A 25,370-nucleotide genomic window follows, 5' to 3' on the forward strand; every position below is an offset into this window, starting at 1 on the left:
TCTCCCTGAATGTAGACCGCCCGCAGAAAGATATTCTGGGAAATTGCCCAGTCCCAAAGACGGAGAGCCTCCTGGCATAGAGGCCAAGAGCCCGTACCCCCCTGCTTGTTGACATAGTACATCGCTACCTGATTGTCCGTCCGCACGAGTACTACCTGGTCGTGCAGCAGGTGGACAAAAGCTCGCGCCGCCAGAAAAATGGCGCGCAGCTCCAGCACATTGATGTGGCACCGACGGTCCTCGGCCGACCACAGAGCCTGCGTCCTCAGACCGTCCAGGTGCGCTCCCCACGCGTACTCGGAAGAGTCCGTCGTCAAGACCTTGGTGTGAGGAGGAACGCGAAACAGCAAACCCCCTGACAAATTGGAAGAGTCGGTCCACCAACGGAGCGATCGACGTAAACAAGGAGTTACTGATATCCGGGAAGACACCGGATCGCGATCCTGGCGCCACTGCGACGACAGAGTCCATTGCGCGATTCTCAGGTGTAAGCGAGCGAACGGCGTGACGTGAACCGTCGACGCCATGTGACCCAGCAAAACCATCATGTGCTGGGCCGACACCTGCGACTGCCCTCGACAATGCCGACTCCACCGAAGCAGAGTCTCCCGCCGGGGCGGGGGGAGAAAAGCGCGAAGGCGAACCGTGTCCAGCACGGCTCCAATGAACTGGAGAGACTGCGCCGGACGCAATTGAGATTTGGGGAAGTTCACTTCGAACCCCAGGCCCTGTAAAAGACTGATAGTCTGTCGGGTCGCTAAGATAACCCCCTCCCTGGACGGGGCTTTGATCAGCCAATCGTCCAGATAGGGAAAGACCTGTAGACCCCGCGAGCGCAGGGCCGCCGCCACCACCACCATACACTTGGTGAATACCCGAGGGGAGGATGCCAGCCCGAAGGGAAGAACCCGATACTGCAGGTGCAAATCCCCGACCTGAAACCGCAAAAACCTGCGGCAAGCGGGATGCACCGGAACATGGGTGTAAGCTTCCTTCAAGTCCAGGGAGCACATCCAATCCCCCTCCTCCAAAAGAGGATAGAGAACCGGGAGCGATAACATACGGAACTTCTCTCGGACCAGGAACTTGTTGAGCTTCCGGAGGTCCAAAATGGGGCGTAAGTCCCCGGTCTTTTTTGGGACCAAAAAGTAACGGGAGTAAAATCCCAGGCCCATCTGATCGCGAGGCACCACCTCGACCGCCCTGAGGCTCAACAAGGCCCTGGCCTCCTCCAGGAGAAGGGGCAGCTGGTTCCGATTGGGAGGGCAAGCCCCGGGGGGCAAGTCCGGAGGCGGACAGGAGAAGTTCAGCAAATAGCCGTCTGAGATTATCCCGAGCACCCAGGCGTCCGACGTGATCACCGACCAGGCCCCGGCAAAGGCCGACAGCCGACCCCCGATGGGGAGGGGGTGGCTCGATATTGCGGTGGGGGCCCGCCCCCAACCGCCTATCCCGTCAAAAGGACGGCGCGGCCTTGGCGGCCCCCTGCGCGGCAGGTTTAGAGGGGCCGCCTCTACCCTGCTGGGGCTGTCTTCGAGGGGGCGGTCTGGAGAAGGCCGGTGTGGACTTCTGAGGGTATCTCCTCGGAGGCTGCCTGAAGGGGCGCTGAGCAGGCGCCTTAGGCTTCGGCTTCACCAGAGAGGCCAAAGAGCGTTCCTGTTTGGAAAGTCGCTCCGTCGCCGCATCCAAAGTGTCATCAAACAATTCCACGCCAACGCAAGGCAAATTAGCCAGGCGTTCCTGCAAATTGGCCTCCATTTCGAGGGTACGGAGCCACGCCAGCCGGCGCATGGCCACTGCACAGGCGGAGACCCTCGAGGCGAGTTCAAATGCATCATAAACCGCGTGGAATAAATAGAGGCGCAGCTGGGTCAGGTTGGAACTAAAGGTGGCGAACCGGTCCCTATGCGACTCAGGCATCACCTCCCGAAAGGAGGGGAGGTCCTTCACCATCGTACGGAGGAAGGAAGAGTACGAGAAGGCGTAGTTCAGGACCCTGGTCGCCATCAGAGAGTTCGCATAGAGACGGCGCCCAAATTTGTCAAGGGTCCGGCCCTCCCTACTAGGCGGGACCGTCGCCGAGACCCGGGAAGGCTGAGATTTTTTGACCGCCGATTCCACCAGAAGCGAAGTGTGGGAAAGTTGGCCCTTCTCAAACCCTTTGATGGGAAGGGTGCGATACTTAGACTCCATTTTGGCGGGGACCACAGCGACCGTCAATGGAGCCTCAAGATTCCTCAGAAAGGTCTGACAGAGGACCTTGTTAATTGGAAGGCGCGGCGACTCCCTGGGGGGGGCAGGGAGATCCTGCTCCTCCAAAAACTCCTTGGTGTAAGTGGACCCTTCCGACAAGTCAACACCCAAAGCCGCAGCCATATCCTGCACAAACCTCGTAAAGGACGAGGGTTTAGCAGGAGGAGAGGGAGACCGAGACTTCCCGGCAGAGCCGAAGGGAGAGGCCTGGTTGGAGTATCTGGGCTCCCTACCCGACCCCGACCCCAAAGAGGCACAGTCCTGCGACCTCGACGGAGTCGGAGACCGGGTGCGCCTGGAGGAACCCCTCGGGGATCCCCCCGGGGTCCGAGGCACCGAGGTCCGCCCCTTCGGCCCGGGCGAGGAAGCCCGAGAGCTCTCCCTGGCCGGAGACCGGAACAAAATGGGGTTATCAACCCGCAAATCCCGAACTTGCAAGGCCCCGCCCCTGGCCGGTGACGAGCGACCACGCCGCCGAGGCGAGGTCCGAGACCTCTTAGCCTTCCTCGGCTTGCGCCTCGCTCGAGACCTGCCCGAGGGAGACGAACCCCTCGAGGACCCCGAGGACGAGGACGAAAGTCTTCGTACTCGGCGCCCCTTGTCCTTCGGCCGCACACTACGCTCCGGCGGATCTCGCGAAGCCGGGTCCGAGGGAACCACCGAGGTCGAGGCCGTGGGCGCCTCGGGAGCCAAGGCCCCGGTACCCGAGACCGAGGTCGCCAACTGCGGGGCCACCGGGGCCGAAGCCTCCGAGGCCGAAGCTGCCGAGGCCGAAGCCTGGTGCAGCTGGTCAATGGCCCCGGTGAGCTCCGAGGCGATCAACGCCCGGAGCAATTCCTGGAACACGGGGATTGACATCCCCTGCGGCAAGACCTGCCGCTGCTCCTCAGAGGGCGACCTCGGTCTCGAGTATTCCCTCGGGGCAGCGGACGATGGCAACTTGGGCTTCACTGAGGCGGACCCACCCGCCGACGAGCCCGAGGATGGCTTCTTAGATGGAGCTGAGGAGGGAAGCGGAGACTTACCCGAGGCCTTGGAAGAGGGCAGCTGCTTCGAAGGCACCGAGGCCCGAGGCGACGCCGACGGTCCCGAAGCTGAGGCCGAGGCCGATGTCGAGGCCGAGGTCAAGGCCGGGGCCGAAGCCGAGGCCGAACTCGAGGCCTTCCCCGGCGGGGACTCCACAGAGAAAAGTTCCGCCATGCGGGCCTTTCGGCGTTTAAGTGCCCGCTTCTGAAAGGTGGCACACTTATCGCAGGATGCCGTCGGGTGTTGGGGCCCCAAACACCGCAAACAGCACCTGTGCGGGTCAGTAATAGAAAGGAGTCTTTCACAGCGCCCGCACTTTTTAAAGCCCGTTACGGGCCGGGACATGGGCCCACAAGCGAGCCGGGAACAAGCGAGGTTCCTCGGCCACGGCTACCGGGAGCCCCCGGTAGTAACGAATACGAAGTATTTTTTTTTTTTTTTGAAAAAGAAAGAAACAAAGCAAAAAGAGACGAAAAAAACGCAGCGACCGTGCGAAAAACCCCACACAGCCGCGGCGACAGAAGGCAAATTTAGCACAATTTCTCCACAGGGCTTCTGGCTCCGCGGATGAAAAAGAACTGAGGACCACGAGGTGGGGATGCGCCCTCTAGTGGCAAGAAGGCTAGCACATGCGTGGTGCAGTGTGCAAACTTGAAACTTCTAGCAAGTTTGCTTGAAAAGCTGTCCGCGCTGGGGCTCCGTAGATGACGTCACCCACATGTGAGAATATCATGCCTGCTTGTCCTGGGATAATTTAAATTACCTTCTTACAGCTGCTGTAAGAAGGTAATTTAGATTCGCGGCTACAGGGCAGGAAGGTTTGTCGGACCGGGGCTGTTGTCGGTTGGGGAAGCACCACAAAAGTAAAGGGACCTGGCCGGCTGTGCTGCACCCGGGGCGGACCGCCCCCCTCCCTTGGTAGCCACTCAATCCGTGAGGCTACTCTCCTTCTCCTTATCTGCCCTGCCTGCAGCACAGAGCCGAATGGAAGTCTTCCCGACATCAGCGCTGACGTCAGGAAGACTTCCATTTGGCTCTGTGCTGCCAGCAGAGCAGGTAGGGAGAAGAAGAGCTGCGCGACTGAGTACATCCAGCCCCGCAGGAACCCCGCGACCCTCGGAGGCGTCCCCACGGGATCCCCGCGACCCTAGGGGGCGTCCCCATGGGATTCCCGTGACCCTAGGGGGCGTCCCCACGGGATCCCTGTGACCCAAAGGGGGAACCCGCGGGATGCCCGCGGGATTCCCGTCGTCCCCGTTCCCGTGCAGCTCTCTAATTTGAACCCACAACCTCAGGGTGCTGAGGCTAAGCTTATAGTCAAACAATCAGGGTAGAGGGCCTCCTCCCACACTGACCGGTGGTTGGTCCCTCCCCAATAGTAGGGCCCAAAAATCCAGTCAAAACCACTACCTACCACTGCCTGGACTATGCTCCAATGTCCAGCACAGCCCAAAGGAAAAGAGAAAAAACACAAAACAGTTTTCATTTTAAACCTTCCTTTAACTTTGGCAATAACAAGCACACAGTCCTTAGAGCTTTAGCATTCAGCATATATTAATTCAGGTTCCCAGCCACAGAGTTACTTGAAAAAAATAAACCAAACATTATCTTCACTGCTGAAACATGGATTAAAACCAAAACAAAAACAAACAACCAGCATTGCTTTTAACCACAGTCTGTCTCCATAACAGTCTCTTCTAATTCAGAGTTTGCTTCATCAAAATCCATAAAGTCCTCTGGGTAAACTTCTTCAATATTAATCGTCCAGGCAACTATCAGTAATTTCCATATCAGCAGTATCAAAAAGAAAATTTAACTCTAGGCTAACCTGGGTTCCATGTTTAATGTTTCTCTTTGCTCTAGGCATTGGTTTCTCTTCACAGGTCCATCCTTCTCTGTGGTTGTACTGTTGGTGTGGCTCCCTCCCTCCCTCTGTGGTTGTGCTGATGGTGTGGCAAACTACTTATTCTTATAAGAACCCCGATAGGCTTCAGCTGCGGCTTGTTCCCTAATCTGGTGTTTTCTGGAAGTTACCTGGTGTTGCTGTGAATCTAATCCCCCATAGATGTTGTTGTGATTCACATGATTTAACTGCCCCCTAGGAACTGCCTTCTGAATGTCATTGATTCCTATGATCTTTTGTTCCCTTCTTTTCCAACCACAGGCAGCAGAACACAAATGGGAACATTGCTGCTCAGGAATGTTTTCCTTGTGGACCTTTCTGGGTTTAGGCTGGGGAATAGACTTTATATGACCTGCCTTCTCTGTCTCTAAAGTCACCCTGTGAAAGCCCACAGAAGCTTTCCCCTTTGGTGGCATTGCGGTACAGAAGATAGCTGTGATCTGCATGGTACTTAAGTGGTGAAGGAATGGAGGTTGTGGCGGATTTCATTTTGTTTCTGCCGTATGACACTCCATTGATTTACAGAGATCTGGTTTACAGAGACCAGGGAGCAGCAATTTAACTCCCCCAGCGATGCCAAAACAGCCCTGGAGGGATGAAGCCATCAAGGAAGCTAGTGAGAACGGCGAAGACATGCCAGGAGATTGATGAAGTCGCTTTGAGTTTGTTGCAGCCAGCTGTGAGTCTTCAAGGTCCTGAAGCCCATACTGTTTGCATGTATAGGAAAGAATAACAATGATTTGAACAAATTTGGTCAAACTATCACTGTCTCTTCTAGGTTTTTGTTTTTAGGTTGGTTTTTGTTGGGTTTTTTTTACAAATTCTGATTTCAAAAAATTATTAGTATGTTTCTCCTTTTTCTTTTTTTTTGTGTGCGAGTGTGAGAGGGGAGAGCTGTGACCTAACAGGAGTGGCTAAGAAAAAAAACTGACAAGGCAAGGGAGAGTTTAGGGAGGCGCGAGTCCCTGCACTTGCCCAGTAAGCAAAAAGTTTACTGTAGCTAGGGGAGAGCACCGACACACAGGCTCAGTCTAGGACTTTACCAAGTTGGCCTGCATCTCCCCTTCTTGTCTTCAGAGAATCTTTTACTATTTTAGCAGACTGCTAAAACAGTAATTAGTGGCAACATCATAGCATATAATATTTGGAAACAAAAGGCTTGATAGGACACCCGGTCTCAGCAGCCACCTAAGTAACTTTTGAGAATTGCACATGGGTGTCCTATATAGAATCCTAGGGAAAATGTTACTGGAGGAGAGTGTGGCGTTGTGGTTAGAGCTACAGCCTCAGTACCCTGAGGTTGTGGGTTCAAACCTCGCAATGCTCCTTACAATCCTGGGCAAGTCACTTAATCCTTCACTGCCTCAGGTACATTAGATTGATTGTGAGCCTGCTGGAACAGATAGGAAAAATGCTTGAGTACTTGAGAGGAAGGGATTAAAAAAATAAAATAAAATACAAATTAAAATTAAAATTTTTTTATAATGGGGGATCATTTGACATCCAGTGATCACCGCATGTTGACTACAGCTGAAATGGACCTCTCAAGAATTCACGGGAGCCAGTAAGGAAGCCGCTCAGCGCTGAGAAGCATCACCAAATCATGCAGCTGATTATGCTGCTCAGCTGAAGAAACTAGATCTGCGCAGCCGGTTAGCAGCAGGGCAGGAGTTCGAAAGCTTGCTCCTGCCTGCTGCACCTCCACCAGGGATCGGCAGAGGACCCACTGCACCTCCACCAGGTATCGGCAGAGGTATGAGGATAGGGCAAGGAGAAGGAGGGGGACAGCATCTGGTGGTGGCGGTGACAGCCTAAAAAATTCTGGGAGGGGGCATTGGCCCGAATATAAACCAGGACCCACATTTTTGGGCCAATATGGACTTTAAGATCTTAGCTAAAGTACTAGCCTTGCATTTGAGTAAAATTTTTGCCAGGGCTGAAGTGATTATTTGCCTTAAATGAGCCTGAAGGAGGGGACAGCCTATTAATATGGACAGGTATGGGCAAAATTATGTTTTCTCACCTTGCCAGGATTTCACTAGTTAGAAATCACATTTGTCAGATAAGGCCTAATCCTAGCGCAGGTGAGGACGTATTACGAGTGGACATGTCTATAAAACTAAAATTGGATAAACAAGAATATTAACAATCAGAGAGGCAAACGATGGGAAGTTAACATATTGATTTGAAAACCCCCCACATGTGCTGTGTGCTTGAAGGAGAAGGAATGCAGCTGACATTAGCGTGATTGATAAGCGCCATAGAAAATTTACTCCAGATGCCATAGCTTAAGTTTCATAAGGTTTCATTGTTTAAATGTGTGTCCAGTCTGGTCTAGGGAGATCCCCAGGGAATTTATAGGCAGACAGGGGTTGGCCTGTGACCTGGTTGCCTTACTGTGAGAAACAGAACTATACATTCCAAGAGGCCCTGATTTTACAGCATGAAACACTAATTGGATACACATGTGTATTGTATAGATCCAGAATTAAATTCTAGTAAATTTTAGTGAGCCATGAAGCCTATAAACTAGGAATTTACTTATGCAGCTTCAGGTAACAACTGTAGATTAGAAAATATCTTTTACTTTGAAAAGGTATTAAAGGACTAAATAGGCAAAATCGGAGTTTGTGGAACTCAGGGGGGGAGTAGCCTCTCCTCCTTCTGTTCTGACTGGGAACAAAGACTTTTCAGCACATGCTGCTAGCAGAGATGCAGGCTGACTTTAGAAGAAAGGGTTTAAAGCTGTCTTCTGTGAGTATATTCCAACATTTGTTTTTGTATTTTTCTTTATAAATCATGTAAGCTTAGTATAAGAATGTAACTTTTTAGGTATAAGAATGTAATTTTTAGGAATGCTTTTGTGACATGCCTCTATATGAAGGTATAGAAGCAAGCATTATATGGAATCAAACATTTTTGACCAGTTAGATGTTAGTGAAAGGATGGCATCATGTAAGGTAGATATGAATGCACAAACTAGTATAGAGTCAAGTTCGTTGACAGAAACACCATAGTTAAGTGTCTGTAAGACGAACTTCTTATACAAATGCCTCTTAAATGGTGATCTTGATAATGTTAATAAAAAATATCTGATTGGAAATATTTGTACAATTATCATTATTCTTGAACACCTAAGGGCTAGCACGCTACGCAGCACATTGCACAGCTCAAGTGGCGACCACGAAGGGACTGTCGCTTTAGGACGAGGTTAGGTTAGATTACCCTGCTTAATTTGCAACCGCGGCAGGACAGTGTTGCTCTAGGTGTGTTCATACGCTTAAAATTCTTGTGGAATTTTTTTGTTTGTGGAGCAAGAGGTGTTCAGTCCGCTATCCAGAAAAACGGACATGTTATTCCATGGAAGACGATAGAAGTTCCAAAATCGTAAGTAGCATGTGTGTTTTAATGGTATGATAATAGTGAAATAAGAACATAAGAAATGCCTCTGCTGGGTCAGACCAGAGGTCCATCATGCCCAGCAGTCCGTTCGTGCAGTGGCCCATCAGGTCCAGGACCTGTGTAGTAGTCCTCTATCTATACCCTTCTATCCCCTTTTCCTTCTGAAAATTATCCAATTCCTTCTTAAACCCTTATACCATACTCTGTCCTATCACGCCCTCTGGAAGCTCATTCTAGGTGTCCACCACCCACTGGGTGAAAAAAAACTTCCTAGCATTGGTTTTGAATCTGTCCCCTTTCAGCTTTTCTGAATGCCCTCTCGTTCTTGTAGTTTTCTAAAGTTTGAAGAATCTGTCCCTCTCCACTTTCTCTATGCCCTTCATGATCTTGTAAGTCTCTAGCATATCCCCTCTAATTCTCCTCTTCTCCAGGGAAAAGAGCCCCAGTTTCTCCAGAAAAAGAAAAAAGACATCTTTGTGTATATGTATATTGTTTGGGAAGGTAGGAAAAATGGTTATCGTATTATGTGCTTATTTTTGTAAAGATTTGTGATCCTGCGGGCATAGAGGTAAAATTGTAGCTCAGGGTTTGCCCCTGTAAATTTACTTTTTTTCTGCTGTGATTATATAATTTGGTGCTGAGTTCCAGACGGTAGGGGCCGTCACAGAAAAGATATTAGTATGCATGGTGCCAATGTGTCTTAAAGAGGGAATGGATAATAGGTTTTGATAAGAAGAATGTAATGTGCGATGGAGGTTGTGGGGGATTAATAACCTGTTGATGAAAGCTAAGGTTTTATGTATCAGTAACATTATTTTATAAGTAAATCGATGATCTATGAGAAGCCAATGGGAGTTAATCAAAAGTGGTGTGACATGATCAAATTTTCGAGCTTTTAAGTTGAAATGATTTTAATGGCAGTATTTTGAATAATTTGAAGGCATTATCTTTCTTTCTTAGTGATGCCTTTATATAATGCATTGCAACAGGATCGAGATACAATGCAGATAGAATTGGAAAGAGTAAAAAGTGATTTGACAGCCAGAAAAAAAAAACAGTGGTAGTGCATAGGGATGTCCTAACTTTCTGTATCTAAATACCAAGGTCACTCAAACCTTCACAGCCCTGCCGGACTCCTATCACTTTCCTGTGGACTCATTTTTGGAGACGCAGGATAAGGGAAAGGAGTCAGACTCTGAATTCAGCTTGAGGTATGTGGCACCTTTGATTTTGGGCACTTGCGGCCGCCCCAATGTTAATACTACCAAAGAAGGTCAGGATAAATTAACTTTAATTAATACAGGGGCCAGAATCAGTTTTACAGATAGAGCAAGAAAAATATGGAAATTTGTGAGATTCAAGTTTCAAGTTTATTTTTAACTTATTGAATAGCTTAATTTAATTTGCTAAGCGATTTACAAATAAAAACAAGGTGTACACATAAGCTTATTTATAGTAAATTACATGAGTTTGACATATTGACATACAAACTAACAGATACATAAGGAAAAAAGGGCAGAACTACAATTGTATTAATAAAGCACAAAAGAAGACATGAATGGTGAAAACAATAGGAATAGGGAATAAATAAATTAAAGGCGTCTTTAAAAAGGAAGCTCTTCAGATTGCTTTTAAAATGGTTTAGGTCATTTTCTTCTCTTACATGCTGAGGTAAGGTGTTCCATAATTGTGGGGCCATTACAGAGAAGATATCATGACGACGAGTTCCGATAACTTTCAGTGATGGAATTGTTAAGAGTTTTTGATTAATGGATCTTAAATAACGTGATATACTATGGGGAATAAATAGTTATTAATGAATTGGGGTTCGTTCAAAGACAGTGTTTTAAAAAAACTAAAAGTAGGATTTTAAAGGTAATGCGATGAGTAACAGGAATCCAATGTGATTCGATCAGGACTGCAGACAGAGCTTGATAGGTGTGGAAGAGGTTTAATGAAACCTGGACCCAAGAGGCAGGTCTTAGTGCCCATACAAATATGGATTCCCTACTTATTCAGACTTTTCTTTCTAACCTCCGTTCTCCTTTGCAGATTCTGGTCAAACAAATGATTTCAGAATGGCCCACTAGTTCTCGTGCATAATTTCAGATTGGAAAAAGGAGCAGTGCGGGATTTGAACCCCCAAACCTCAAGTTCCTTAGGCTGTAGCGCTAACCACTACACAACACTCTCCTACGCTTTGAGATCTCTAAGCCTCGGGAAATCCTGCATTATCAGGGCCAGCTACCTACCTGGGGACCGCGCCTGTCCGCTCCTCGCGGAAGAGGGGGTCACGGGTTTCGTAGGGGGCGGGCCCCTGTCTCCGACTGAGATGGTAATAATCCATCTAGAAGTACTGGATGTTTTAATTGCGGAGACCCTGGTCACTGGCTTAATCAATGCCCATCTGGCCGGTGCCCAAAGCCGCCCTTCGGACGGACTTTGGTGCAAAGAGGGGAAACCCTGTATACCAGCTGCCCTTGTTATTGTTGACATGTTCTCCCGATAACCTGAAGTTTTTTCCCACTACAAATGAAACTGCTCAGACTATGGTGAACATTTTACTTTGCGAAATCATCCCTAGGTGGGGATGTCCCACACACATCAACTCAGATAATGGTCCTGCTTTCACTGCCAGAGTATGCAAAGATTTAGCTATCGCACTCCGCATTGAGTGGAAATTTCATCTCCCATATCACCCACAGAGTTCTGGTATTGTCGAACGCATGAACAGGACTATTTAAAGATAAAATCTGGAAAGCCACAGCTGGCACATTTGTGAATGGAAAAAAATTCCTTCCTATTGTTTTAGCTGAAATTAGGATGTTGCAAAATTAAAATGTGTTTTTCTTTTCTTTTTCTTAGCAGCGGTTCGGATATATGCATGCCCATCCCAGTTTTGGCACAAGGATATTTCTGGTGTTTTCCAGGGATCCTCTTTGTCACTGCAGAGATAAAGACGATCCAAAGAGACATTAGCTTTTCTAAATATGAAATGGTTATGCTATGCATTATTTGTCCATATACTTTACTCATGTGTTAATCTCTGTTTTGTTTTTCTATAACAATGTGTTTATTTCCAGAGATAAGTTCAGCTCTTAACACTTGACCGATGGAAGAATAGTTTGAAGCCTAGAGCTATGTGTTTTGTGTTTTGTCTGTGCCATGTGGTCTGTGTTTTGCCTACTTGTTTTGGTTTGAGGGGTACCCCAGGATACATAATATTGGCCATTTCTAGAGCTAGCTCTTTTCCCACTTTTTACTAGCCCAAATGCGCAATGTTCTTTTTTCCCTATAATTTGCATATGCTAAATGTAGCTTAGTTAGGGGTTATATTTTTAAGAAAAGGTTTTATTCTATATCTATACATGTTTATTCTATGGTGCTCACTAGATATGAACTATTCAGTACACATTTCTGACATAATTTTTTAAATACATTCAGTACAGAATTATGGTCTCTCTGAATTGCCATAATAGTTATATGCAGCACACAAAAACATATCTTTTTGGAATGTCTGATTAAGAACCTTAAGTACTTGAATATTGTCTCTCTTTTGCCATAACTATAACAAGTAAATGTATTAATATTGTCACATGTTGCCACATTCAGTACAGGCAACCTGGTGTCTCTCTCTCTCTCTCTCTCTCTCCATTCAGTACAGGCAACATGGTTTCTCTCCCGTTTTCTATCTCTTATTTGGATCACACTGAAGTACAGCTGCTGAATGATATCGGGACTCTTTTCAAATCCCTCCCTGTATGCACAGACATCATTTCATCTCAAGGGTGAACACTACTAGTTTCCAGTGAATGACAGATCCTGTGCAAACATCATTTCATTCCAAGCGTGCATCTCACCAGTTTAAAGAGACTGTAATTCATCTTCCTGCACCCTGACTGCAAAGACTTTTACACAATGTTTCCTGTTCATCGGATATAGCCACCTTCCTAAGAACGCTTTGCTGTACAATTCCACCTATTTAACCTATTCTACGGACATTCCAGAATTTATTTCATACATTGAACAATTTAAGAAAACCTCCAAAGAAGTGAATCATACTATCACTTTTGAAAATGAACAGATTGCACAAAATTTGCTCCGAGATGCTCATGTCTCAAGTTTGGGAACTTTTCTTTGAGTATTCGCTCACTGCAGACCATGTATTTAATGTTTTAATTCACCCTATCTTAACTATTCTACAAATTTTGCTATGATTCTCCTTTGCTGTAGAGTGAAACACGTGTACATTTCTTTTCTCACAAGGTTCCTTTTAGCTTTTAAGGCCGTTATACATGAATTTCCAGTATCTTCTCTGACACTTGCTAATTTGGTTTTAATTTGGCATGGCCTATTGCATTACCATTACCAGGGTCAGAGATAATATTATCCCATATCCCATACTTACATACTCTCTTATGACATCTTTGTACCTTTTTGCCTGGGCCTCCTGAGAAAGTTTCCTGCATCCCTTATGCACCGTTCATTCACTCAACGACGGGTAAGATATAGATACGACCTATGCAACCTAAGACAGAGGTTTGAACTCATAATGGGAACTGTTTATCTTCATAGCTTGGAGGACAGGGGATGTGCTGATATACTGTTACAGATTGGCAAGGCATAAGCGAGGCAAGCTGGCTAAGGGTACCACAAGTTTGCTTTCATTTCAAAGAATATGGAAGATGTCAGCATAGCCGTTGCAGGCGTTCAGCATTTTCGGTTGGCATAGCTGGTGTCAGCCAAGGCCTATGGGAAATTGTATCAATCTGACTCTGGCATGGGGATGCAGATAGACCCTGAGGGCAGGAAGACGGTTTCAAGTAGTCCTGATTAAATCATGATTAGCTAAAATGTGTTAATGTATTAATCAGAAACTATTGTCTGAGGCATACTGGAAATTTAACTACAGCCTAGTATTCTTATTTGGAAATTATAGGTATGCTTTACTGTTGCAGCATCAGATTTTGCTTTAGGTGATATTTACTGGCTCTGTGGAGACCTCCGGCTCCGTGTTAAACTACCCAGCCAGTAGATAGGCCAGTGCGCTTTAGCTATACATAGATGAGATAGGGGTCCCAAGAGGTGTCCCAGATGAATTCAAGGCCCGAGACCAGGTTAAGGCTAGGTTTGAGTCCCTTATTACTATCAATAAGAATGTTGATTGGATTAATTACATTTATTATAATCAGCAACGCTTTGTTGGGTGTCTGTAAAATTCTCCCCAGTACTTTATCCTGTTGCACCTTTATTCCTGACAATGCAGGTCCCACGGGTAAGGTTACTATGGCCATTAAAAAATTAGAAGACCTCTCTGCTTAACTTAAATGTAATTCTGGTTTATCTAATCCTTGGGATCTGTATTTTATTTGGATGCAGGGGTGGGTGAAAGACCTTCTTATTGTTATAATCTTTATTATTATCTGCACTCTTGTTGCTTATGTAATTTTAGACTGTTCCTGCGCTGTTTGACTCATATTACAGCCCCTAAAACCCCTCCTCAAGAGACATATCTAGAATATCTCTCCCTCCATGCTCATGCTGTGCATTTATGATGTCATTTTCATGACGTAAGAGGGGATTGAAAGGAAAGGATAGGTTTTCTGTCTCTGTCTATGAAAGGACACATTTAAAAAGGACACACATATTTTATGTCTTTTGTTCCTGCCTGTGCTGGAGGTAATCAAATGCAGAATGTTCGTGTTTACTTTCTTGATGGTTTGGGAAGAGGTCATTTAATCATGTTAACGAAGTTTCGTCTTTGAGACAATAAAAGCTCAAACCCCCCTGCCATGTACATATCCTGCTCACACACCCCCTCCCCTCTCTTGTCCATCCCCCTCTTCCTGTGATGGTTACCACTGACCCATGTGAAGGATATATAAATGAATGCAGACTGATAATAAAACAGGCTATCCCTTTAGAACTCTGTCTGCGTATCTTTCTTTCTAAGGGGAATTGCCTCCAGACATCTGAAATAGATGATAGAATGTTTGAAGGACGATTTTGGGACCCAGAAACGGATCCTGTTCGTTTCAACGTTGATGTGTCAGCGACGGTCCTCCGCTGACCACAGCCCCTGAGTGCGCAGCCCGTCTAGATGAGCCCCCCAAGCATACTCCGAAGAGTCCGTGGTGAGGACCTTGTGGTGCGGAGGGGCGAGAAAGAGCAAACCCCTGGAAAGATTGGAAGAGTTGGTCCACCAACGGAGCGAGCGTCTCAAAGGAGGAGTCACCGCCATGGGACTGGAGATCGGGTCCCGGTCCTGACGCCACTGAGAGGCCAACGTCCACTGAGGGATCAGCAGGTGCAATCGGGCAAACGGTGTGACATGTATGGTGGAAGCCATATGACCCAGAAGAATCATCATGTGTTTCGCCGAGACTGAGGGTAGCAGAGAGACTTGCTGGCTCAGACGGATGAGCGCCTCCAGCCGAGGAGGAGGAAGAAATGAACGCAGGCGAATCGTGTCCAGCACGGCCCCGATGAACTGTAGGGATTGAGAGGAGCACAGCTGAGATTTGGGAAAGTTCACCTCGAACCCTAAACCCTGAAGAAATATAATAGTCTGTCGGGTCGCTGAGATAACCCCCTCCCTCAACGGCGCTTTGATTAAACAGTCGTCCAGGTAAGGAAACACTTGGAGACCCTGGGACCGCAACGCCCCCGCGACCACCACGAGACACTTCGTGAAGACTCGAGGGAACGAGGCCAGACCAAAGGGGAAGACCCGATATTGGAGGTGCAACTCTCCCACCTGAAAGCGCAGAAAACGTTGAAAAGCGGGATGCACCGGAACATGGGTGTAGGCCTCCTTCAGATCGAGGGAGCACATCCAGTCCCCTTCGTCCAGGAGTGTATACAAAACCGGGAGGGAAAGCATCCGGAATTTTCCCGCACCAGAAACTTGTTGAGACGTCTTAAATCCAGAATCGGGTGCAGATCCCCCGCCTTCTTTGGAACTAAGAAGTAACGGGAGTAAAACCCCCGCCCCTGTTGACAAGGGGGGACCACTTCCACCGCCCTTAAGCGGAGGAGAGCCCAAGCTTCCGAGAGAAGAAGGGGTAGCTGCGCCCGATTGGAACGACACTCGCTTGGTGGGCTGTCGGGAGGAACCTCCCAGAAGTTCAGAGTGTACCCGGTGGCAATCACGCCTAAGACCCAAGCGTCCGAGGTGACGGTGGTCCAGCGATGGTAGAACTTGCTCAAACGGCCCCCGATCGGAGTGGGATCTGACTGCAAAACGGAGAGGGCCTGCCCCCATCCACTCATCCCGTCAAAAAGACGGAGAAGGCTTAGCAAAGGCAGGTGGCTGGGACTTGGGTAAGACCCTAGGATGTGCCTGCTGACGTCTGGGCGGTGGTCGGGAGAACGCTGGGGTAGATTTGTGTGGATAACGCCGCGGGGGGGCCGAAAGGGCCGCGACGTGGACGGCTTCGGCTTCGGCCTGACGAGCGAAGCAAATGACTTCTCATGCTCCGAGAGGCGCTTCGTAGCCGCCTCAATGGTGTCATCAAACAACTCCTTGCCCACGCAGGGGAGGTTGGCCAACCTATCCTGAAGATTCGTATCCATGTCGACCAGGCGTAGCCAAGCCAGCCGGCGCATGGCCACTGCAAAAGCCGAGACCCTGGACGAAAGCTCAAACCCATCATACGCCGCATGGAACAGATGAAGCCGTAAGTTGGAGAAATCCTCGAGGAGCAGGCCAAACGCCCCCTGGCGTGAGGCCGGTAAGTCCGCCTGGAAGGCCGTCAATGAGCCAATCAGGTGTTTTAGATAGCGCATGAAGGTGAAGGAATAATTCAGCACCCTAGAGGCCATCATAGAATTTTGGTAGAGCCTGCGGCCAAATTTATCAAGGGTCCTGCCCTCCCGACCTGGCGGGACAGCCGCCAAGACACAGGACGGGTGAGATTTCTTAATGGATGACTCCACCAGTAATGACTGGTGAGACAATTGCGGACGCTCGAACCCCGGGCAGGGGACCGTACGGTATTTGTACTCCATCTTCGAGGGGACCGCCGTCACCATATAAGGAGTCTCAAGGTTCCTAATGAAGGTTTGCCGGAGCACAGGGTTCAACGGCAGCCGGAGGGACTCCCTAGGCGGAGACGGCATGTCCAACTCCGCCAGATACTCCTTAGAATACCTGGAGTCAGACTGGAGGTCCAGGTTAAGTGCCCGACCCATGTCCTGCACGAACCTCATGAAGGACAGGCGGGACGCTCCCCTGGCCTCGGGGGATGACGCCGAACAAGACCGCCCCGGCACCGAAAAGGAAGGGGAAGCCTCCCTAGAGTAGCGAGGTTCCCGCTCCGTAGCGCGCTCCGAACCCCAGGAAGCACTCAAGGTGCGCTTTGGGGTCGAGGACCTGCGGCATCTCGAGGAGCCCCTCGGAGACGACCCCGGGGTACGGGGCACCGACCGATGACGGATCGGGGACCTGACCCCCGGACTCCCTGGGCGAAAGCCTCGAGCTTCGGTCCAGAGCCCTGGACCGAGGGGGAGTGAGCAACAACCGGGGGTTATCCAGAGAGAACTCCGAAACCCTCAGCGGTCCTACAGCACGGGTAGTCGGTGAGCGACCTCGCCTCGGAGGGGAACCTCTGGCCCTCTTAGAAACCCTCCGGACCGAGGCCTCAGCGTGCTTCGAGCGACGCTTCGCCCCGCAGAGCCCCATGGGGGAAGACCGCCTCGAGGCCCGAGGCGAGGAGTCCGAAGAAAGACGTCGGGATTGGTGCACCTTGGTCTCCGGCGCCCCGATGCGCGACTCAGGCTGGTCCGGCGCACTCGAGGTTAAGGCCAGTTGGAGATGGGCCAGCGCAGCGGACAGCTCCGATGAAATCATCGCCCGCAGCATGTCCTGAAAAACCGGCACGGGCATCATCGAAGGCATGTCCGGTGCCGTAGTGCACTCCACCGAGGGCGACCTCGATGCAGAGTATTCCCTGGTAGTGGAAGCTCGACCCGAGGGCTTGGAGGACTTCGCCGAAGCAATGAGCAGGGAACTCCCACCATGCCCTGCTGGCATCCCCGAGGAAGGCTTCTTCGCCGGTGTAGAACCTGCGGGAGGAAGAGGGGACTTACCCGGAGCCGAGGTCTTGGACGACACTGAGGTCTTCGGGGTTGAGTCCCGAGGCGGGGCCGAGGCACCCGAGGCCGAGGTCAAGGCCGGGGCTGAAGCCGAGGTCGAGGGCTGGTCGACCGCAAAAAGATCCGCCATACGGGCCTTACGTCGACGAAGGGCCCGATGCTGAAAAGTGGCACACTGGGGGCAGGACTCGGTAGGATGATCGGCCCCCAAGCAGAGAATGCACCAGCGATGTGAGTCTGTGATGGACAGAAGACGATTGCACCTGGTGCACTTTTAAACCCGGTCAAGAGCCTGGACATAAGAAGAAGAGGCCGCGGCCGAGGCCATGCAGCCGCGACAACCCGGGAGCTCCCGGGCTGTAAAAAAGACCGCGAACAACAACAAACTTACAGAAAAAAGAGCAACTACACGCGCACAGCGATTCTCCCAGAAAAAACAAGAAAAGCCGTAGTGCTAGAAGGCACTTTCAGGCAGAGACCAAAAACAGGACTTCTTGGCTCCGCGGAAACGAAAGAACTGGAGACCACGAGGAGGGGATGCGCCCTCTAGTGGAGCAGGAAGGCATGCATGCGTGGTGCAGCACAGCAAACTTGAATCTTCAATCAAGTTTACTTGAAAAGCTGTCTGCGTCGGGGCTCCATAGATGACGTCACCCATATGTGAGAATATGCTGCCTACTTGTCCTGGGAAAAGCAAGATTACAAAAGAACAGGAAGAGAATAGGCGACTGTTCCTAGATGGCGTAACAGAGGAAGAGATTCAGCAATGGAAGAATTTACAGTGTAAGTGTACAGAAGGTATACGGTATAACTCATCAGGTTTGCCATGTATGGCACAGGTACCTCTTGTGATAATGATTCAACAAATGCACAATGCCTTACATGAAAGTACAGCTACTTTGATTAGCCAATTGTCATAGCAGATCTGGCATCCTAATTTAGGAAAATTAGTGAAGCAGACTGTGTCACACTGTGCTGTATGTATTAAAACTAATCCTAGGAGTACTTGTGTCACACCATGCAATCTACCTATTCTGCAGGGACCTTTTCAGAAGTGGCATGTGGATTTTAAGGACATGATTATACCATGTAAAGGTAAGAGGTATCTTTTACTTTGTGTTTGTCTTTTTTCGGGCTGGATTGAAGCCTACTCCTGTAGAAAAGAGATAGTGGGAGAAGTGGCAAAAGTATTATTAAATGAAATTATTGCAAGGCATGGAATTCCTTATGAGATAGCCACATATAATGCCAGCCATTTCAAAAATACATTATTACAGCAATTGGCAAACTCACTATTGATTAAGCACAAATTTATAACAGTTTACCATCCTGAATCTAGTTTTGTAAAAAAAAAAAAAAAAATCAAACGATTTAATAAAAACTGCGTTGCGCAAAATTATGCCATTGGAGTCTAAAGACTGGCTGAAATATTTGCCAGCGGCACTCTATGGGGGGGACACTGTTCTGCTAGGGGACTTCAACATGCCCGATGTAGACTGGAACACACTCTCAGCGACAACTTGTGGTAGCAGGAGGATTTTGACGTCCATGATGGGAGTATAGCTCAAACAAATGGTACTATAGCCCACTAGGGCCGAGGCCATCCTAGACCTCGTACTTACAAACGGCGAGAGTGTCTCGGAGGTCTCAGTGGGAGAAACGCTAGCTACCAGTGACCACAACATGGTATGGTTCAACCTCAGGAAAGGTTTCCCTAAATCACAAACTAAAACGAGGGTACTCAATTTCCGGGGCACTGATTTCGCACGTATGGGAGATTTCGTCCAGCAGACGCTGCAAGATCAAGAAGCAACTGATAATGTGGAAGCCATATGGTCAAACCTGAAATTGACCCTACACGAGGCAACTATCCGCTACATAAAATTGGTACATAAACAACAAAGAAACAAAAAACCCCAATGGTTCACTGAAGAGGTCTTGTACCTCGTCAAGGAGAAAAAAAGAGCATTTCTTTCATACAAACGTACGGGAACAGGTGAAGCTAACATTGAATATAGGGCCAGGTCTGCAGCAGTCAAAACAGCAGTCAGGGAGGCCAAGCTTGCAGTGGAAGAAACTCTAGCAAAGAACATTAAGAAAGGGGACAAATCCTTCTTCAGGTACAAAAACACAAACGGGATAACACGCCTCAGAACACCGGACGGGAATTACGCGGAAACAGATTCCGATAAAGCCAAACTACTGAATGAATACTTCTGCTCGGTTTTTACCTGCGAGGCACCAGGGAAAGGGCCACATCTGGAAGCAATGTCAAGCGCGGAAGACCCATTTCAGAATTTTGAGTTCACACCAGCTGATGTCTACAGCGAATTGTCAAGACTCCAGGTGAGCAAAGCCATGGGTCCAGACGAATTGCACCCAAGAGTGCTCAGAGAGCTGTGCGAGGTCCTGGTGGAACCATTAGCCATGCTCTTCAATCTCTCCCTAAAGAAGGGGAGAGTCCCCCTGGATTGGAAAACAGCGAATGTTGTTCCTCTGCATAAAAAGGGTTGCAGGGCAGAGGCTGCGAATTACCGACCAGTGAGTCTCACATCGATAGTATGTAAAATCATGGAAACACTAATTAAACGTAAGTTGGACACGATCTTGGATAAGGGGAATCTTAGGGATCCTAGTCAACATGGATTCACTAAGGGTAGGTCGTGTCAATCCAACCTCATCAGCTTCTTTGATTGGGTAACAGGAAAGTTGGACTCAGGAGAGTCTCTGGACATAGTATACTTGGATTTCAGCAAAGCTTTTGACAGCGTCCCACACCACAGGCTACTAAATAAGATGAAATCAATGGGGTTGGGTGAGACGATAACTGCATGGGTCAATGATTGGCTGAGTGGTAGACTTCAGAGGGTGATGGTCAATGGTACCCTTTCTGAAACATCAGAAGTGACCAGTGGAGTGCCGCAGGGCTCGGTCCTGGGTCCTCTCCTTTTTAACATATTCATAAGGGACTTGACACGAGGGCTACAGGGTAAAGTAACGTTATTCGCCGACGATGCAAAACTGTGCAACATAGTAAGTGAAAGCTTTTTACAGGATAGTATGACACAGGACCTTCGTACGCTGGAAAACTGGTCCTCGACTTGGCAGCTAGGCTTCAATGCTATGAAATGTAAGGTCATGCACCTCGGTAGCAGAAATCCGCACAGAACTTACATCCTAAATGGAGAAACATTAGCCACGACCTCAGCAGAACGAGATTTGGGAGTAATCATCAGTGCAGACATGAAGGCTGCCAAGCAGGTAGAGAAGGCCACATCCAAGGCAAGGCAAATGATGGGATGTATCAATAGAAGTTTCGTCAGTCGGAAACCAGAAGTCATAATGCCGCTGTACAGAACCATGGTGAGACCTCATCTGGAATACTGTGTGCAGTTCTGGAGGCCACATTACCGTAAAGATGTGATTAGAATCGAGTCGGTTCAGCGGATGGCCACTAGGATGATCTTGGGGTTCAAGGGTCTCTCATACGAAGAGAGACTGAGCAGACTGCGGCTCTACACTCTAGAGGAACGCAGGGAGAGAGGGGACATGATTGAGACATTTAAATACATCACAGGACGTGTCGAGGTGGAAGATGACATCCTCTTCCCCAAAGGACCCTCGACCACAAGAGGGCATCCGCTTAAGCTCAGAGGAGGGAAATTTAGTAGTGACACCAGGAAGTATTTTTTCACGGAAAGGGTGGTAGATCACTGGAATAAGCTTCCGGTGCAGGTGGTCGAGGCCACCGGCGTGCTTGACTTTAAAAGTAAATGGGACATGTACGTGGGATCCCTACGTAGGACGAATCACTAGCATCTAGACTTATCGGGGTGGGTCAGTAGAGTGGGCAGACTTGATGGGCTATAGCCCTTTTCTGCCGTCATCTTTCTATGTTTCTTATGTAGTGCGCAATAGGCATATGCCTAGGTTTGCGTTGACTCCTTTCCAAATTGCCACTGGAAGAAGGATGCCCCTTGCTTTTGTGAAACCCGGGAATTGTAAGCAGGGGTGTCCAACCTGCGGCCCAGTGAAGTATTTTGTGCGGCCCCGGTCGAGGGCGATGCAGTGTTTTCCTCTGCTTCCCCCGTGTGTTTACCGTCTTGCCGGCTCCTTCCTCTGTCTTGCTGCAGCGTTTGCATGTTTGTGCAGCCCCAGAAATATTTTTTTCAGCCAATGCGGCCCAGGGAAGCCAAAAGCTTGGATACCCCTGTACTAATGCTTTATTTTCTGATTATGTTGTAGCATTACAGACAGCTATAGCAGAGGTCCAATAGCGATGGACCCCCGAGTCAGAGTGTGGATCAAGTTCTTCCAGTTTACAGGTTCCACCAGGATCAGTGGGTGTATAAGAGATTACATACAAGAAGTATATGGACTCAGCCATACTTTTATGGACCTTTTCAAGTGGAAGTGGTAGTCCTTTATGCAGTGGAATTAAAAGGGTATACACCATTGGTACACGTGAAAGACATTAAACCAGCTCATATTGCTAATACCTGATTACCTGAGCATATCTATTGTTCCTATAAGGAAATCAAGGACTATAGACACTATTAGTAGTTCATCTCAGGAGAATCTATATTGATTCAGCTTTTGAATAGTTGTGTATTTTTGTTATTATTATATTTATCTATTTTTGATACTGATTATCTTTTTTGTTATACTGAATAGGTGCTAATTATTTGGTGTTCTATATTTCTTTTTTTTGCTGTCTTCCCCCAAACTTTTGCAGAATGGAATCTTTTCCTTCCTATAGTGGGTCAGGGAAATTCCTATGAACAAATGAAATTTCATGTAGCTAGATATGCCAATATATGCAATTGATGGGTTTGTGCCCAGCTTTCACATCACTCTGGTGGGTTACCTTTTAGACCTGTTGCATGGATGTTTCTGATTTTTGTTATTATTCTATTTACCTTATGGCATGCAGTAGATTGGTTGCACCTCAGTTTAGTCATGAGGGAAATATTCTCTTCTTCAGACATTATCTCGTTATGTTTTTAGTTTTGACCCAAATACACCTCCAGCCCCGGTTTTAGTTAGATCCAAGTGAGGGTTTCTTTGTTATCATTCTAAAAGGACAGATAAGACCACCTGGTATGCTGGAAAGAGTTCATGCCAACATTATGTTTCATCTGATAGTCCAAATATTTCACTTTCTCTGGGAAATATTACCGTTTCTATCTATTTTACTGAAAGGCAACACTTTGCCTAGCTTATGGGTTTTAGTAATTATTTGTTACCTTCTTATGCTAACTGTTGGTGGATTTGTGGCCCCTATGCATACCAGTGGCTCCACGAGGGGTGGTATGGCACCTGTTATATCGGGTTCCTATTACTCCCTATGAGAATCCTTTCTGAATTGCCTCCTACCTGATCAAAGAGAAACGCTCCCCTCATTTCTGAAGGGGAAAGGTTTGGTATGATCCTTCTACCTGCTTATGGAGTAGTAAGGTTAATCCAAATTATAAAACAATATCCACCCTTATTGAAACTATAGGTAATAAAACAACAGCAGTTACTCAATCTCTTTCACTAGAGCTCAGACAAACACGTATTGTAGCCCTCCAAAATCGGATGGCACTTGATTACCTCCTTGCAACCCAGGAGGTACATGTACCATCATCGGGCAGGAGTGTTGCACTTATATTCCTGACTCCTTCTCTGACCAACAAGTACATATAACATCTCTGGACAAGGCATTGCAGAACTGGGAACAATTTAAGATAGAAGATAAAGGCTGGTTTGATTGGCTAATTGCATGGATGCCTAACATATCATGGGTAAAAGGCCTATTGGGTGTTTTAATAGACCTGGCATTTGTCTTTCTGGTTGTGTGTTGTAGTTTATCCTGTATAATTGGCATTGGAAGAACATTTTTGCAGAAAGTGACTCCCAATTTTACGCTGATCCAGAAGATAGGTCATGCCCAAAGCAACCCCAGAGCAGAGCAAGGTAGGGCCACTGAAGCCCCAGGTGTGGATCATGCTGTGAAGCGTCACGCCAGGATCCAAGGAAGGGCTGAAGTGTTTCTTTGCCTTAAATGAGCCTGAAAGGGGGGGGCAGCCTATTAATATGGACAGGTATGGGCAAAATTACATTTTTTCACCTTGTCAGGATTCCACTAGTTAGAAATCACATTTGTCAGATAAGGCCTAATCCTAGAGCAGGTGAGGACGTATTATGAGTGGACATGTCTATAAAACTAAAATTGAATAAACCAGAATATTAACAATCAGAGAGGCAAAGGATGGGAAGTTAACATATTGATTTGAAACCCCCCCCCCACACACACACACATGTGCTGTGTGTGCTTGAAGGAGAAGGAATGCAGCTTAGGACTTTAGCGTGATTGATAAATGCCATAGAAAATTTTCTTCAGATGCCATAGCTTAAGTTTCATAAGGTTTCATTGTTTAAATGTTTGTCCAGTTCGGTCTAGGGAGATCCCCAGGGAATTTATAGGCAGACAGGGGTTGGCCTTTGACCTGGTTGCCTTACTGTGAGAAACAGAACTATACATTCCAAGAGGCCCTGATTGTGCAGCATGAAACATTAATTGGATATACATGTGTATTGTATAGATCCAGAATTAAGTCTTAGTAAATTTTAGGGAGCCATGAAGCCTATAAACTAGGAATTTACTTATGCAGCTTCAGGTAACAACTGTAGATTAGAATATATCTTTTACTTTGAAAAGGTATTAAAAAACTAGATAGGCAAAATCGGAGTTTGTGGAACTCTGGGGGGGGGGGAGTAGCCCCTCCCTCTGTTCTGACTGGGAACAAAACTTTTCAGCACATGCTGCTAGCAGAGATGCAGGCTGACTTAGCAGAAAGGGTTTAAAGCTGTGTGTATGGATTATCTTCTGTGAGTATGTTCCAATATTTGTTTTTGTATTTTTCTTTATAAATCATGTAAGCTTAGTATAAGAATGTAACTTTTTAGGTATAAGAATGTAATTTTTAGGAATGCTTTTGTGACACGCCCCCATATGAAGGTATACAAGCAAGCCTTATATGGAATCAAATATTTTTGACCAGTTAGATGTTAGTGAAGGGATGGCATCATGTAAGGTAGATATGAATGCACAAACTAGTATAGAGTCAAGTTCGTTGACAGAAACACCATATTTAAATGTCTGTAAGACAAACTTCCTGTATAAATGCCTCTTGAACGTTGATCCTGATAATGTTAATAAAAAAATATCTGATTGGAAATATTTGTACAATTATCACTATTCTTTGCGCAGCTCAGTGCTTATTCATTTAGATCAAGTAGAGTTTGTGCAGCAGCAGTATTCTTGCTTTAACTCACTGCCTGATGGCATTATAATAAGAAAAAAGTAGAGTTCACAGTGCAAGGCCAGCCGAAGGGAGACTGCAAGAGCTGTGCCTAGTCCTGAGCACATGGTAGCAGAGTTCTGAGCACATGGCAGAACAGTGAGCGGAGAGTGTGCTAGCAGGAAGAAGCAGAGAGAGGAGCAGAGAAGGCGGTGCTAGCAGGGGAAGAGGCGAGAGCTAACTCCGCCCACCCCTGAAATCACCAGCCAAACTCCCCCCATAAAAGGGGACGAGCCAACAGCAGAGAGTTCACAGTGCAAGGCCAGCCGAAGGGAGACTGCAAGAGCTGTGCCTAGTCCTGAGCACATGGTAGCAGAGTTCTGAGCACATGGCAGAACAGTGAG

The 25,370-nt window shown here is 47.7% G+C and overlaps 1 protein-coding gene across 1 annotated transcript in view; it reads right to left on the reverse strand.

Moving 5' to 3' along the window:
* Positions 1-25,370, reverse strand: part of GALNT12 (polypeptide N-acetylgalactosaminyltransferase 12) — a 221,892-nt gene that overhangs the window by 31,943 nt on the left and 164,579 nt on the right. The window lies entirely within an intron of this gene.

This window comes from Geotrypetes seraphini, chromosome 2 (genome assembly GCF_902459505.1).
Source record: "Geotrypetes seraphini chromosome 2, aGeoSer1.1, whole genome shotgun sequence".
NCBI classification, from domain to species: Eukaryota; Metazoa; Chordata; class Amphibia; order Gymnophiona; family Dermophiidae; genus Geotrypetes; species Geotrypetes seraphini.